Source organism: Mirounga angustirostris, unplaced genomic scaffold (assembly GCF_029215605.1).
Source record: "Mirounga angustirostris isolate CCGP_5_RB_7025 unplaced genomic scaffold, mMirAng1.0.hap1 SCAF_1, whole genome shotgun sequence".
In the NCBI taxonomy this organism is placed as follows: domain Eukaryota; kingdom Metazoa; phylum Chordata; class Mammalia; order Carnivora; family Phocidae; genus Mirounga; species Mirounga angustirostris.
Genome location: NW_026991709.1, coordinates 155,507,459 through 155,525,370, shown reverse-complemented (window position 1 = coordinate 155,525,370; position 17,912 = coordinate 155,507,459). Strand labels below are relative to the sequence as shown.

At 40.7% G+C, this 17,912-nt stretch overlaps 1 pseudogene; it reads right to left on the bottom strand.

Moving 5' to 3' along the window:
- Positions 1-4,633: 4,633 nt before the first annotated feature.
- Positions 4,634-4,788, bottom strand: LOC123835105 (U2 spliceosomal RNA; annotated as a pseudogene).
- Between the last annotated feature and the right edge of the window lie 13,124 nt (positions 4,789-17,912).

Sequence of the window (17,912 nt, the reverse complement as noted above, 5' to 3'; positions counted from 1 at the left end):
TCTCTGAAGCCTCAAGCAAACGAATGTACAACAACACTGATAGAATGTTTTATATCTTATTTTTTAAATTACATTATTTGCCAAAATTTAAACAAGTGAAAAAATTCTATAAAATTCTGGATTTCTAGTTTCTCTTTAAAATTGAGCATCTGGCAACATCACTGCCTTAAGAAGCACAGGCCCAATCAGTGGGAGTTGAATAGCTGCTCCCCCTTTCATGCTCTGCAGCTGGCCAGTCTCCACTATTCCCTGCTGTCCTCAGCCAAGTTAGCTTGCTTATGCTTCCTGCTTGACCCCTGTCACCTTCCAAGTTTGATTCTAAATTTATACATTTCAGTTGACAAGATATATATAGCCCCACCATCTGGCTGCTCAAAAATCACCCTACCATATCCTTTTCATATTGTTGATTCCCTACCCTGTTCTCCACATCATCCCCTCTGAACCTTCTCTATCTTCTCAAGCCTCCAGCTCCACACTCTTGGCTCCACGGGTGGAACTATCTCCTTTTCTGGGGTGTTCTTGGTTGTCTTGAGATTCTCATTTCCTCTGTATCACTAAGTCTCTGTCTTTATCTGTTCCCTCTCCTGAAGGAAATAAACAAAGAACAGCCAAATGAGAAAAGCAAAGGCTACTTGTTCAGAGTTTGTGATAGCAGGGGTGTCAGCTACCATCACTTGTATTTGGGCAGAAACTCAAAGGTGAGCAGAGCAGTGGGAAAGCTTGTTAGTTAAAAAAAAAGGAAAGGTTTCAGGCATGCCCTGTTTGGAGGCTATTGGCCTGGGAAATCTACAGGTGGGTTATCAATGTGATTGGTTAGGGATGCATATTTGGCTTTCTCTTGTGGTCCTAAGTTGGAAACAAGAACAAAAATTAGGGAAATTGTCAGTTATTAATCAAGTTCTGGCCACTTCGAGCTGGTTGTTCCAGAAGTTATTGTTTAACTTCCTGGATTGTTACTAGTGATAGCAATCTGACTTCTTACAAGTCTGACTTAACAGCAGGCTGGCTTCCTGGGCCATTTATTGCAGATAAGGGAATTAATTTCTTGGGCAGGTTGCTGCAGATTGGGGAGGGGAGGTCAAAGTTCTATTTCTATATATCATTTGGTCATTGACTCCTTGTATATTTAGTCCCTCATTTTTTTTTTCTCCTGCTACACAGAAAGAGCCTTCCTCTGTTTGTCAGGGCTAACCCTTTCACTGATGATCTCAACATTTTATGGCCCTGCTTACTAAGCTCTCCCATACCATTCTTCTTTTTACCTGCCAGATGCCTCTAGGTCCAATCTTTTACACCCTTGCTCCTTAGCTCTTTGGAAACTTTCCTTCTCAGATACTCAAATGAAATTTCAAAAGAGATTACAAGTTTAAAAAAACTTACAACACAAACATCACAAAATCCATAAAAGTAACATAACATCATTATTATGCTTATAATTTCTATATTATATATATTGTTACATATTATACATGTCTATATTATAACTTTTAACTTTTTTGGGTACATATCCTTGATTACTTCTTCATCTGACAATAGTTTTGTAATATTTTTCTGCAGAGATAAACAATCTGGTCTTTGAAATTGTTCATAAGTAGCCAAACTGAAATTTGTTCATAAGTGGTAGTTTGGAAATATAAACATTTGTCTTTACATTGACATATGTGCTGTTTGTAGTGTTGCTACAGGTTTGTGCCCAGCACACATAGGGATCCTGATAGATTTTACTTCATATGATTAGCATCTGAGAAGATGAATATACAAATAGATAATGACCAGATGATAAATAAAAACAGAACTCTGATCTACAATCTACAGCAACCAGACCAGGAAACCAAAACATTATCTATAGTAAGTAGCCCAGGAAGCTAGCTCACTATCTGTCAGTCAGACTTGTAGGAAGTCAGACCATTATCTCTAACAACTAGTCCAGAAAGCCAAACAATAACCCCTATACTGATTGGTCCCAAATGACCAGAATTTGAGTAAAACCTGACAGCTTCCTTAATTTTTGCTTCCAATGTAGGACCAACCAGAGAAAAACCCAAATATAACCCCTAACCAATCATATAGGACACAGCACTCCTAGTTAGCCCACCTCCAGCTTTTTTTTATGCCAACAGCCTCCAATCAGGGCACACTTGAAGCTTTCCTTTTTTTCCACTAGAAAGCTTTTCCATGCCTCTGCTTGCCTTGGAGCCTCTGCTAAAATGCAAGTGATGGTGGCTGACTTCATTGTTATAGCAAGCTCTGAATAAACGGACTTTGCGTATTTTCATTTGGTTGTGTCTTCATTTATTTCTACACATCAAAAAAAGAAATAAATGTCTAATGAATTTATAATTACATATGCTGTAATATTAAGCAAGAGGTAGCTTTCATTTTAACTGAGCTTTGATGAGAACCCAATCCTCTGTTTGATATATAAGATATATTAGACATGATACATGTCTAATAATTGAAAGAGTTTTCCATAAAACTTTGGGTCCTGTTTATTTTAAATCTTATTTTTCTTCCACTGCGCATTTACTTCTGTGGCAGGAGTTGCAGACTAATTTCATATCATGATATGATATCTGATCCATAGGCCCCCACACTGGGTGAGTAAACAGTGTACAGCAGAAGAAATCATTCCTAGTTCAGCAGAGCAAGCAGGAACTTAATTATACATTGGGGTACAGGGATCTTCATCATTATATCCTATGAATCCCAAACTAGATATAGCCCCAACTCAAATTCTCCTTACCCACAGTTAAGGAGGCACCAGGGAAAATGGTGTCCAGCAGTGGGGACAGATTTCTGTTAGAGCAAGAAGGTGATGGGAATGTTCAGAATGATATGGAGGATCTTCTTAATGGACCATGTACTCTACCAAAAAGCATAGGGGATTGAGAACGAGATCAGAGTTGTGACATGCAGAGTCTGGAAGATGACTAGGGAGTCTTAATCTTCCGTTGGTGATTTTCATGTCCAGATACAGTCCAGGTAAATGGATCATTCTACCTGCTCCCATATCATCCTGTACTAATAATGTTAATAGTTAAAGCTATTAAGAACTTATTATATAAAAAGCATCCTTCTAAACAGTGTTGTTATATCTTATTTCACAGGTGAGGAAACTCAGGCACATAGCGCTTTAGTAACTTTTCTCAAGTCCCATAGGCAGTAAGTAAACAACATACTTCCAAAATCCACATATTTATTTGCCCTTGACACTGATGTTCTGTTGGAATCTTCTGGTTTTGTCTCCATTCTTCCTTTGTACTAGTTTTCTTTGCTGCTGTAACAAATTACCACAAACTTAGTGGCTTAGAACAACATAAATTTGTCTTGCAGTTCTGGAGGTCAAAAGTCTGAAATGGGTCTCACTGGGCTAAAATCAAGGTGTCGACAGGACTGTGTTCCTGTCTGAAGGCTCTAGAAAATAATCCATTTTATTGCCTTTTCCAGATTTTATTTTATTTATTTTTATTTTTTATTTTTTTAGATTTTATTTATTTATTTATTAGAGAGCGAGCGAGAGAGAAACAGCATGAGAGAGGAGAGGGTCAGAGGGAGAAGCAGGCTCCCCGCTGAGCTGGGAGCCTGATGTGGGACTCGATCCCAGGACTCTGGGATCATGACCTGAGCCGAAGGCAGTCGCTTAACCAACTGAGCCACCCAGGCACCTGCCTTTTCCAGATTTTAGAGGCTGCCTTCATTCCTTGCTTGTGGCCTCTCCAATCTTCAAAGCAGCAATGTCTGCTCAAGTCTTTTCACAATCATTCTGACACTCTCTCATCCAGATTTAGGGACTCTTGGGATTATATTAGTGTGAATCTTGGCAAGAGATGCCTTTGGTGAGAGCTTGTGTTCTGCTGAATCCTGTCCCTTTCCCTACGTTAGAAGGCACTATTTTCTGACATAAGCCCAACAAGGGTGGCTCCCAAGAAATCACTGGAGATTTGATCAGTACGCCATTCACTTGGGAGACCCAGAACTGGAACCTGACCCATTCTTCACAAAGCTAAAATGAACCATGGATGGGGCCTGATTCGTTTCTACCAAAGGAAATCCAGAGTGAGAAAGAGCTGATTTTCTGTCTTGGTAGTGGAGCCAGCAGATTAGCCAGGTTGAGAGGGTCTGCACTTCTTGAACTAGTCAGGGCAAGAGACCTGACAGCATCCACCACACACACCAGATGTGGACCATGCAGGGGAGAGCTAACATGAGGTTGTCTTCGTCCTGTCCAGTGGGACGAGCTGGTAGTATGGGGTGACCTTAAGAGGAGAAGGCTGGGTGACCAGGGTCTAAGGAAAGAATTTCAGTACCACCTGGAATATAGATGTACCTGCTCAAGTTGAGGGACAAGAGGAGGCTCTGCAGAGCTCATGAGAGATGACTTTGACCATGCCCAGCCTATCTCAGGCTTAACTTCTCTCTGAGACTATTAGTAAGGGGGAAACATAGTAGGAAAAGGGGGGCCAGGAAAAACAGTGAGCTGGGGAAGAGGGACAAGGAGAAGGATGACCCCTTTTTCCTACTGAAGGCTTCCATCTGGGAGCAGGAATGAACTGAGAGGGGAGATAACTTAATGCTATGCCAACTGAAAACCAAAGTCAGAGTTTGACCATAACATCCATACCTTTCAGATACTAACTGTGCTGCACCTAAAAGTTATGCTTAGAGAAACATGTCTATTAACTTTAACTTTTAAAAAATTGTTAAATGCAACACACATGCAGAAAAATATTTAGAATACAGGTTTAGGTACTACACTTGATCTTAGCCAAAAGGCTGAGAAGTGATAGAATACAGGTTTAGGTAAAGTGAAGGTCTAGGAAACTACCACAACTTCAAGAAGCAACATTTCGGCACCCCAGAAACCACATGTGCCCTTGAATACAACTCTGCTTTTCTGCCCAAAGGTAGTCACCATCCTGCATTTTATGACATTTTCTTGGTTTGCTTTACAGTTTCGTTGCCTGTGTGCATGTCTCTAAACACTATTGCATTGTCTGTTTTTAAACTTTACATTAATTGAATTGTATTGATGTGTTCTTTTGTCTATTTTTCCCTCAACATTGTTTTAAAGGTGCATCCATATTGCTACATGCAGCTCCAGTTTGTTTTCATTGCTGTATAATAAATTTCATTTTATGAACGTACCAGAGTTATCTAATCTATTTATTATTGGATAATAGGTTATTTCCAGTTTTGAGCTATTACAGACAAGACTGTGAATGGTTCTGTAGGTACACATATGAACACATTTCTCTAGGGGTGTATGGAATTTCTGGGTGTGGCCATGGAAGTATATGTGCTAGACCTGGCTCATGCTGGTCCCTCAGAACCAAACATTAAAACTTTAGGAATTTTATAAATAAATTAAAACAGCTCTTATTAAAAATTAAATTATATAAACTTGCAGTTAGTTATATTATATATATTTTTAATGAATTGTTACTTGCTAGTTTTTACACCATGGAAATCAGCTAATACTGCAAATGAGGGCATTCCTCCTAGAGAGCCAGTTGTTAAACATTTAGCAGCCCTCACTGGATGTGTGTCTTTAAGTTTCTCTGATAATCCCAAACTGTTTTCCAAAGTAGTTGTACCAATTTGCATCCCACCAGCAACTTCAGAGTTCCTGCACATCCCTGTCAACACTTAAATTATATTCTGGTGAGCATATGGCGTATCTAATTGAAGTTTTAATTTGTATTTCCCTTCAGCACTTGTCTTGCTTTTGAGTATTTAGATTTTCTCTCTCAGTGAAGTGCTTCTTCAAGTCTTCTGCTCATTTTTCTATTATGTTGACTATCTTTTTAAAGTGTTTTCTAGATCTTTCCTCTGACAAAGGATACCATTTGTTGGTTACGTATATCTCTTTTTTTCCATTACTTTTTTGTTGTAAAACAGGAACAGAAAATTCACATAATATACAGCTTAATAAATGATTATAAAACAGATATTCTTGCCATCATTCCCAGATCAAAAAATAGACCTTTGCTAACCACTTTGGTAGCCCCTCTGTGCCCTAAAAGTAAAGACCATCCGGACTTCAGTAGTAACCTCTTCCTTGCTTTTTTTTCATAGTTTTAATCCCAGAATGTTCATCCTTATATGCAATTGCTTAGCTTTGCTTCTTAAAAATCAATGTCTTTGACATCTTTTAATCTTCAGGTTTCCCCCTTCTTCCTTTTTCCTTTTGCAGTTTGAAGAAATTGAGTCATTTGTTAAAGTTTCCCATAGACTAGATGTTGGTGATTGCATTCTTAGAATGTAATTTGTCATTTTCTTCTTTTTTTTTATTATGTTATGTTAATCACCATACATTACATCCGTAGTTTTTGATGTAGTGTTCCATGATTCATTGTTTGCATATAACACCCAGTGCTCCATTCAGTAGGTGCCCTCTTTAATACCCATCATCAGGCTAACCCATCTCCCCATGCCCCTCCCCTCTAGAACCCTCAATTTGTTTCTCAGAGTCCATAGTCTCTCATGGTTTGTCTCCCCCTCCGATCTCCCCCCCTTCATTTTTCCCTTCTTACTATCTTCTTTTTTTTTTTTTAACATATAATGTATTATTTATTTCAGAGGTACAGGTCTGTGATTTGTCAGTCTCACACAATTCACAGCCCTCACCATAGCACATACCCTCCCCAATGTCTATCACCCAGCCACCCAATCTCTTCCACCCCCCCACCACTCCAGCAACCCTCAGTTTGTTTCCTGAGATTAAGAATTTCTCATATCAGTGAGATCATATGATACATGTCTTTCTCTGATTGACTTATTTCGCTTAGCAAAACACCCTTTAGTTCCATCCATGTCATTGCAAATGGCAAGATTTCGGGTTTTTTGATGGCTGCATAATATTCCATTGTATATATATACCACATCTTCTTTATCCATTCATGTGAATTTTCTGAGACTTGATCCTATTCAAGCTACTTATTTTTTTTTGGAAGATAATTTCATAGATGGCAATGTATTTTTGCATTAGGAGGCTCATGAGGTCTGTTCACCTGTCTTTCTGTGATATTATTAGCCCCTGATGCTTAATGCCTACAGGCATTAATTCATTGGGGAGTGCAAAATGGTGATATTCTAAATCTATTATTCTGTCATATGTTAGCTGGGTACCTACTTCTATACAGAGAAGCTGTGCCTCATTTGCTAGTAGTTACCTGGTGGTTCTGTCTATATAGAAAAAGCAGGGCAATTGTTTGGTTCAGTTTACTACCTTTAAAAAGAGTTTATTCTCTATCATGCTCCAGAGGTGATATTTTTCTTGGATTTACTGATGACTTACATATTTGAGTATTTCTATTACAGCTATCTTTTTTATTATTGTGTCAATTCTCTCATCTCTGGCCTTTGGAGTTTCATCAAGTGCTTAGAAACACAATCCTGAGGGGCACCTGGGTGGCTCAGTTGGTTAAGCTTCTGCCTTTGGCTCAGGTCATGATCCCAGGGTCCTGGGATGGAGCCCCACGTCAGACTCCCTGCTCAGCGGGGAGTCTGCTTCTCCCTCTCTGCCCCTCTCCTTGCTTGTGTGCTCTCTCTCAAATAAATAAACAGAAATTAAAAAAAAAAAGAGTTCTGGGGGCTCCTGAGTGGCTCAGTCGTTAAGCGTATGTCTTCAGCTCAGGTCATGATCCCAGGGTCCTGGGATCGAGCCCCACATTGGCTCCCTGACTCAACGGGAAGCCTGCTTCTCCCTCTCCCACTCCCTCTGCTTGTGTTCCCTCTCTCGCTGTGTATCTCTCTGTCAAATAAATAAACAAAATCTTAAAAAAAAAAAAAAGAAACACAATCCTTTTTGACATGACAAGATGTTCCAAACTCATCTTTACATTTCCTATTCTGCCCCTGGAATCATCCATTTCTTCAAGAAGCCCTGGTTTCTCTTAACAGGAAATGGGGTTTCAAGACCATAGTCTAGGTGCTAGCAGTGTTCAGTGCTAACAGGTTCATCATTTTTCTAGGCCTCTTCAACAGACAGAGTTAGGAGGCTAAATGAAAATACCCATACTAATACCTCTATTTCAAATTCATGACTGCAGAATTTTTACCTAATATTTTTCATTTTATCTGTTATCTCCTTTCTTCCATATAGGGAACACTGGTTCTCAAGGATACAGGAGATGATAGATTGGAATATCCCATAATTACACATTTGCTCTCTTACATCACACACTATACTCTCAGATCTGCAAAACCAATGCTCCCACAACTTCCAAAATGATTACCGAAGACACCTAACTTTTCCATATGCTCTCCTGTTCTCTCTGCTTTTAATGGTTTGCTGAAACTATATTATCAGAGTGAAGAGGTATTACAGCTTATATTCTCTCCCTTATAATCCTTATTTTCCATAAGTGGAAGCTTTGTCAGAGATTCTTAGGCTAAAACTGACACTTCAGTACCTCCTGTATACAAAAACTTTGCAGTGCATCTTTACATATTTAAAAGAACATATTTCAAATTAAAGAAAAAAAGAAGTGTACTTTACCAAGGTCACATGTTATACACATGTATTTTCATCTTTGTGACCATGTACACTCTTACTTCCTTTGACACCTTTAACTGACATCTTGGGTTATGCAACTAACTCTAGCAATCTCACTAGATGATCTGTTAACATAAGTAATGAGAAAGTAAGGTAGCTATGGCTGTTGTCAAGTTCTTAAGCAAAAAGTCTTAGAGTTTGGAGGGTTACAAAAGGAAAGGCAGTTCTTGGAGGAAGTATACAAAGTTTCATTTTAGAAATTTTGGAAAAAAATACATGCTATTTGCTAAGCATTCAGGTCAGTAGGTGGCAATTTTCAATAGGTAAAGGGAGCTTATGTACCTGGCTTGTCTTGAGCGCAGCAAGACAAATGGATCCCTGTGCCTGCCCACCAAATCTTAAAAGTTTATAAAGAGGCCTTAACTGGATTCAGTCATGTATACCAGACAGGTGTTCTCAATGCCATCTCACTATCTCAGGATTGGCTCAAGTTTAGGCTATGTCCTTGGAGCAGTCTCTGAGAGTGGGATAGGCAAGGGGAACCCACATTCCAAGAATAGGGAAGGGGGTGAGGAGCCTTGGAGTGCCCAGTCCAGCTCACAGGTCAATTGGCAGTGACCTCTTTTCTTTTTTTTTCTATATTGTTTCTTTTTTTATTTTTATTTTTTATTTTTTTATTCTTAAGTTAATCCCCATACATTACATGATTAGTTTTAGATGTAGTGTTCCATGATTCATTGTTTGTGCATAACACCCAGTGCTCCATGCAGAATGTGCCCTCTTCAATACCCACCACCAGGCTAACCCATCCTCTCACCCCCCTCCCCTCTAGAACCCTCAGTTTGTTTTTCAGAGTCCATCATCTCTCATGGTTCCTCTACCCCTCCGATTTCCCCCGCTTCATTCTTCCCGTCCTGCTACCTTCTTCTTCTTCTTCTTTTTTTTAACATATATTGCATTATTTGTTTCAGAGGTACAGATCTGAGATTCCAAAGTCTTGCACAATTCACAGCGCTTACCAGAGCACATACCCTCCCCAGTGTCTATCACCCAGTCACCCCCTCCCTCCCACCCCACCCCCCACTCCAGCAACCCTCAGTTTGTTTCCTGCGATTAAGAATTCCTCATATCAGTGAGATCATATGATACATGTCTTTCTCTGTTTGACTTATTTCGCTCAACATAATACCCTCCAGTTCCATCCACGTCATTGCAAATGGCAAGATCATCTGTCGATGGACATCTTGGCTCTTTCCACAGTTTGGCTATTGTGGACATTGCTGCTATAAACATCGGGGTGCACGTACCCCTTCTGATCCCTACTTTTGTATCTTTGGGATATATACCCAGTAGTGCAATTGCTGGATCATATGGTGCTCTATTTTCAACTTTTTGAGGAACCTCCATATTGTTTTCCAGAGTGACTGCACCACCTTGCATTCCCACCAACAGTGTAGGAGGGTTCCCCTTTCTCCGCATCCCTGCCAACATCTGTCCTTTCCTGACTTGTTAATTTTAGCCATTCTGACTGGTGTGAGGTGGTATCTCATTGAGGTTTTGATTTGGATTTCCCTGATGCCGAGCGCTATTGAGCACTTTTTCTTTTGTCTGTTGGCCATTTGGATGTCTTCTTTGGAAAAATGTCTATTCATGTCTCCTGCCCATTTCTTGATTGGATTCTTTGTTCTTTGGGTGTTGAGTTTGATGAGTTCTTTATAGATTTTGGATACTAGCCCTTTATCTGATATGTCATTTGCAAATATCTTCTCCCATTCTGTCGGTTGTCTTTTGGTTTTGTTGACTGTTTCCTTTGCTTTGCAAAAGCTTCTTATCTTGATGAAGTCCCAATAGTTCATTTTTGCCCTTGCTTCCCTTGCCTTTGGCGATGTTTCTAAGAAGAAGTTGCTTCGGCTGAGGTCAAAGAGGTTGCTGCCTGTGTTCTCCTTTAGGATGTTGATGGACTCCTGTCTCACATTGAGGTCTTTCAACCATTTGGAGTCTATTTTTGTGTGTGGTGGAAGGAAATGGTCCAGTTTCATTCTTCTGCATGTGGCTATCCAATTTTCCCAACACCATTTATTGAAGAGACTGTCTTTTTTCCATTGGACATTCTTTCCTGCTTTGTCAAAGATGAGTTCATAGAGTTGAGGGTCCATTTCTGGGCTCTCTATTCTATTCCATTGATCTATGTGTCTGTTTTTGTGCCAGTACCATACTGTCTTGATGACGACAGCTTTGTAATAGAGCTGGAAGTCCAGAATTGTGATGATGCCAGCTTTTCTTTGCTTTTCTTTTTCAACATTCCTCTGTGTATTCGGGGTCTTTTCTGGTTCCTTACAAATTTTAGGATTATTTGTTCCATTTCTTTGAAAAAAGTGGATGGTATTTTGATGGGGACTGCATTGAATGTGTAGATTGCTCTAGGTAGCATTGACATCTTCATAATATTTGTTCTTCCAATCCATGAGCATGGAACGTTTTTCCATTTCTTTGTGTCTTCCTCAATTTCTTTCATGAGTATTTTATAGTTTTCTGAGTACAGAGTCTTTGCCTCTTTGGTTAGCTTTATTCCTAGGTATCTTATGGTTTTGGGTACAATTGTAAATGGGATCAACTCCTTAATTTCTCTTTCTTCTGTCTTGTTGTTACTGTATAGGAATGCCACTGATTTCTGTGCATTGATTTTATATCCTGCCACTTTACTGAATTCCTGTATGAGTTCTAGCAGTTTTGGGGTGGAGTCTTTGGGGTTTTCCACATAGGGTATCATATCATCTGCAAAGAGTGAGAGTTTGACTTCTTCTTTGCTGATTTGGATGCCTTTGATTTCTTTTTGTTGTCTGATTGCTGTGGCTAGGACTTCTAATACTATGTTGAATAGCAGTGGTGATAATGGACATCCCTGCTGCATTCCTGACCTTAGGGGGAAAGCTCTCAGTTTTTCCCCATTGAGATTGATATTCACTGTAGGTTTTTCATAGATGGCTTTATGATATTGAGGTATGTACCCTCTATGCCTATACTCTGAAGAGTTTTGATCAAGAAAGGATGCTGTACTTTGTCAAATGCTTTTTCTGCATCTATTGAGAGGATCATGTGATTCTTGTTCTTTCTTTTGTTAATGTATTGTATCACATTGATTGATTTGTGGATGTTGAACCAACCTTGCAGCCCAGGGATAAATCCCACTTGGTCGTGGTGAATAATCCTTTTAATGTACTGTTGGATTCTACTGGCTAGTATTTTGGTGAGAGTTTTTGCATCCATGTTCATCAGCGATATTGGTCTGTAATTCTCCTTTTTGATGGGGTCTTTGTCTGGTTTGGGGATCAAGGTAATGCTGGCCTCAGAAAATGAGTTTGGAAGTTTTCCTTCCATTTCTATTTTTTCTAACAGTTTTAGAAGAATAGGTATTAATTCTTCTTGAAATGTTTGGTAGAATTCCCCTGGGAAGCCATCTGGCCCTGGGCTTTTGTTTTTTGGGAGATTTTTGATGGCTGCTTCAATTTCCTTAGTGGTTATAGGTCTGTTCAGGTTTTCTATTTCTTCCTGGTTCAGTTTTGGTAGTTGATACATCTCTAGGAATGCATCCATTTCTTCCAGATTTTCGAATTTGCTGGCATATAGTTGTCATAATATGTTCTTATAATTGTTTGTATTTCTTTGGTGTTGGTTGTGATCGCTCCTCTTTCATTCATGATTTTGTTGATTTGAGTCCTTTCTCTTTTCTTTTTGATGTCTGGCCAGGGGTTTATCAATCTTGTTAATTCTTTCAAAGAACCAGCTCCTAGTTTCGTTGATCTGTTCTACTGTTCTTTTAGGTTCTATTTCATTGATTTCTGCTCTGATCGTTATTATTTCTCTTCTCCTGCTGGGTTTAGGCTTTATTTGCTGTTCTTTCTCCAGCTCCTTTAGGTGGAGGGTTAGGTTGTGTACTTGAGACCTTTCTTGTTTCTTGAGGAAGGTTTGTATTGCTATATACTTTCCTCTTAGGACTGCCTTTGCTGCATCCCAAAGATTTTGAATAGTTGTGTTTTCATTTTCATTGGTTTCCATGTATTTTTTTAAATTCTTCTTTAATTTCCTGGTTGACCCATTCATTCTTCAGTAGGATGCTCTTTAGCCTCCATGTATTTGAGTTCTTTCTGACTTTCCTCTTGTGATTGAGTTCTAGTTTCAAAGCATTGTGGTCTGAAAATAGGCAGGGAATGATCCCAATCTTTTGGTACTGGTTGAGACCTGATTTATGACCTAGGATGTGATCTATTCTGGAGAATGTTCCATGGGGACTAGAGAAGAATGTGTATTCCGTTGCTTTGGGATGGAATGTTCTGAATAGGTCTGTGAAGTCCATTTGGGGCAGTGACCTCTTTTCAGTGATGTTCCCCAACAAGTGTACTTGGTTATACAGGTGGAAGTGGCTGGGAAACAGGTAATCAGGTTCAGGAAATGAGATCAATTAACCATGCAAAAACCCTGTATTTACCCACGATGTATTTGGCTAGGTGTTGCCGACATGCATACTTTGCTCATATCATTATCACATCAATTAGACAAAGTAAACACTAGATCAGCATTTCACACTTGTAAACACTTTCTATAGAGTCTTTGGTACCTGCATTGACTTTCCCAAACAACTGTTTACTTAAAAGGTCATCAATCCTCTTGAAGGTTAACAGAAAACTTCTGACTTCAGGCAGTCCCAATCCCAATTTTCATCTGGGGTATTCACAACAGGGGGCATACAATGGAAGGTACACAGTTATAAAGTCAGTGGCTTCAGGCAATGTAACGGTCTTCATTGATACCAAAATTTGGGAAGAAACCTCTATTTCCTTGCAGCCCTACTTAAGTCACTACTTATACTGCCCTTTCTTATGCACAGTACTTCTGCCAGTAAAAAGACATCTAGAAACATCCCTGAGCAACATATCAGCTTCACCTGAAACTTGTTAGAAATGCAAATTCTGAGGCCTTATCCCAAATCTCCTGAATGAGAAACTCTGGGGTGAGGCCCTGCAATCTGTGTTTTAACAAGCCCTGCAGGGGAGTCTGATGCAAGCTCAGGTTTGAGAATCCTGATCGAAGAGACCTGAGTGATAAATCACTTCCTGCATGCCTTGTGGTACTAAATGAAGTGAGATTTTGTAGGATGCTTGGCATAAATGTGCTCCAGAGCATTTGTTCACCTGAGTAGAATCGAGGAGAGCTTATGTACTGCGCTGTCATTGTGATAAGCTACATTCACACTTTGTGGGTCTGTAGTTTCTTTCCCAGATTGGCTTGGACCCCAGTCACCACTGCCTACCCACCCTATGACTCACCTTGAAGTCAGCTGGACTCACTATAGGAAAGTACAAACCAACCCTGCTTCATTTAGCAGTTATTCCCCCTTGCGTGGCTTACCCACGGAGGTAGAAGACTTCTCCTAAGCAGCGCAACCTGTTTCTCCCACAGTCACCACTGCAGCCACAGTCACATCCCTCAATGACTCTCTGCCACCTTTCCCAGCATGTGTCCAAGCATCTGGTTTCAAGTAGTGAGGCATAGAGACTTCTAAGTTTGGGGGACACTGGGCTCACTCAATTACTGCCAGAGAGGCCAGTGCAGCAGGAAACCAACAGAGGGGCACCTGTCTTTGCTTTTCAAGCCCTCTTCAGTAAGCTACATTAGGTACTGTCCTTGAGTACCAGCTGTGCATTATCCACAATTTTTCTTCTGGGTTCCCTCAAGTGGGAAGCAGATCCAACAGGGACACAACTCCAAGGTTGTCATGAAATGTGCACTTTTCTTCCCATCTCCTGTAACTTCAAAGCAGTTGTCTTGAATTTATTAATTGACCCCTTTATCTTACCAATGAAAGAATGGTAGGAATTTGGGGAGAGCAGACTAGACAACCGGGAACTTGTGATGTAGACATGTGTCAGACACTTCCTCTTATAAGTAAATGCCACCTTCTACATTCCAGCCTTCCAGGCTATCCCTGCTCTTTGTCCTTTCCTTGTTAATCTGCCTTTTCCTAGTCTTCTTCTTCATTAGCACCTCCAAAGGGATGAAGAGTTGGGATTCAAACTAGAATAATTTTGAGGTGCTCACTTGTTATATCTCCCCTTCTTCATCTTCTTAGAAAGCCTGAGAAGTGATATCTTCCTTCTTGCCAGATTTTGTCCCCTATATTGGTGGACTTGACTAAGAGTCACTGAGGGAACAGCTAGCTCCTTAAGGGAGAAGGGAAGTAGTCTTGGTTCATTGCCTCCACCTGTCAACAACCTGCACACTGGTCCCAAACTGCTAGATTTCTTAGTGAATCTCCAATTCAGCATGGCTCAGAGAGTTGGACATTTCAGGCAGCCCTTTGCTTCTTTTTCCATAGAAATCTCCAAGCCAAGACAGACATCTCCTCCCTAAGAATTACCTGTTCTACCTCAGAAAAAGGAAAGAAAGAGTTCCAGCTGGGGCGCCTGGGTGTCTCAGTCAGTTAAGCATCTGCCTTCGGCTCAGGTCATGATCCCAGGTCCTGGGATGGAGCCCCACGTCAGACTCCCTGCTCAGTGGGGAGTCTGCTTCTCCCTCTCTGCCCCTCTCCTTGCTTGTGCGCTCTCTCTCAAATAAATAAACAGAAAAAAAAAAAAGAGTTCTGGGGGTGCCTGAGTTGCTCAGTCATTAAGCGTCTGCCTTTGGCTCAGGTCATGATCCCAGGATCCTGGGATCAAGTCCCACATCGGGCTCCCTGCTTGGCGGGAAGCCTGCTTCTCCCTCTCCCACTCCCTCTGCTTGTGTTCCTTCTCTCACTGTGTCTCTCCCTGTCAAATAAATAAACAAAATCTTTTTTTAAAAAAAAGAGTTCTGGTCTTTGGTTCCTTTGAGCAAGATTTTGTGAAGGAACACCTTTTGGGAAGACATCTAGTTTTCAATATTAGATGCTAAGATTAAAAAAATTTTTTTTTAATATTTTATTTGTCACAGAGAGAATGAGAGAGAGAGTAAGCACAAGCAGGGGGAGTGGCAGGGAGAGGGAGAGGCAAGCTCCCTGCTCAGCAGGGAGCCCAATGCAGGACTCAATCCCAGGACCCAGGGATCATGACCTGAGCCAAAGGCAGAGGCTTAACCGACTGAGCCACCCAGGTGTCCTGATGCTAGGATGTTTATAAGCATGTTAGGTCTTGTTTCCAAAAATCTGGCAAGCCACTAGAGTCTCCATAACTCCCTCTCACCCCATCCTGTACCACTTTTGATAATGACCCCTCCTCTGTTGAAGTGAGACTATTACATAGAGGCAGTAAGCACAGAAGGGTATAAATGGGACATGTTAATAAATGGGTAACCTAAAGATTGCAGAGGTGTAGGAGACCTGGATTTTGTCTGGTCCCAGGAATTCAGTTGGATAGGGATCAAATCATTCTGAACACCTATGAACTCAACAGGAGATCGAAGAAAAGAATAGCAACAACTCTCTGAACAGAAAAGTGACCACTTTCTGGAAGGTAGGTCGTGCGGAGAAGTGAATCCAAGGTGATATTTGGGAAGATAGATGGCAGGGGAGGGGGCCTCCGTTGGCCGCTGCTGGCAAGTGATACAGCAGCAGAGCACAAAATCGGAAATTTTAGAAGTCTGCTCTGCTGAGGGACGTCGCTCCAGTGGCTAAGTGGGGGGTGGAAGCCTTGTGGGACAGTGTGGTCTCAGGACCCTCAGGGTCACAGAAAGACTGGTGGTGCCTGAGTGCGGCAGAGCTCTCAGGTATCAGAGCAGGGAAGCTGGCTGCAGAGATGGAGCCAAAGAGCAGGTTCTCAGCTTGGGTTTGCCATAAACCATGATCCGCAGCACAGTCGGGCCACTGCTCCTCCAGCAGGGACCCAACAAGTGGCAGATCCGAGGAGACTCTCCTTCCTCCCCTAGGAGGAGCGGCACGGGAGTGCACCGCAAGGATCTGCTGGGTTTGGAGACTCCACACGGGGTTGTGTGCCAGAGATAGAAAAGCTCCGTCACAGGCTGGGTGAGCACGGAGTGTGGCCGGAGACCAGGGAGTCAGGAGAGACTGACTGCTTTTCTCTGGGGGCTCACTGAGGAGCAGGACTCCGAGTTCTCGGCTCCCCTGGGACAGAGATTGGGAGGCCGCCATTTTCACTCTCGGCTTCAAAGCTGTACGGAAAGCTTGCGGGAACAAAAGCTCCTGAGAGCAACCCGAGCTGATTACTTAGCCCGGACTGGCAAGGGCAGGGCAATTCCACCTCTGGCAAAGACATTTGGGAACCATGGCAACAGGCCCCTCTCCCAGAAGATCAGCAAGAACAGCCAGCCAAGACCAAGTTTACCAATCAATGAAAACGGCAGAACTCCAGTGCTAGCAGAATACTGAACATAGAATTCATGGCTATTCCCCCATGATTCTGTAGTCTTTCAAAGTTAATTTTTTTAATTGTCTTTTTTTTTTTGAATTTTCTTTTTCCCTTTTTCAACCAACATCTTATCAATCCCTTTTTCAAAAAATATTTTATTTTTCATTTTTGGAGTCATATTCTATCCCTTCATACTAGTTACCCTTATTTTTGGTATATATATATATAAGTTGTTCTCTCTTTAAATTTTTGAGATACAGTTTCTTCTAACAGATCAAAATATACCCTAAATCTCTAGTGTATGGCTGTGTTCTAGTCTCCTGCCTGATCACATTCTCTCCCCCCCTTTTTTTAAATCCTCTTCTTTCTTTTTTCAACCAACTTCTTATCTTATCAATTCCTTTTATAAAATCTTTTATAATTTTCATCTTTACAGTCATATTCCACCCCTTCATTGTATTAACCCTTATTTTTGTACATATATAAGTTTTTCTTTCTTTAAAATTTTGGGAGGCACTTTCTTCTAACAGACCAAAATATGCCCAAAATCTAGTGTGTGGCACTGATCTATGTACCAGCCTGATCATATTTGATCATATTCTGTTTTCTTTGTTTTGTTTTAGTTTGTTTTTATCTTTTTTTTTTTCCTTTCTTTCCCTTTCTTTTCCCCCAGTTTCAGGTCTTTTCTGATTTGTTTAGTATATATTTTCTGGGGACATTGTTACCCTGTTAGCATTTTGTTCTCTCATTCACCTATTCTCCTCTGGACAAAATGACAAGATGGAAAAAATCACCTCAAAAAAAAAAGAACAAGAGGCCTGGGGACCTAATCAATACGGACAATAGTACGATATTGGAACTAGAGTTCAGAATGATGGTTTTAAAGATACTAGATGGGCTTGAGAAAAGCATGGAAGATATTAGAGAAATCCTTTCTGGAGAAAGAGAAGAGCTAAAATCTAACCGAGTCGAAATCAAAAAGGCTATTAATGAGGTGCAATAAAAAAATGGAGGCTCTCACTGCTAGGATAAATGAGGCAGAAGAGAAAGTTAGTGATATAGAAGACAAAATGAAG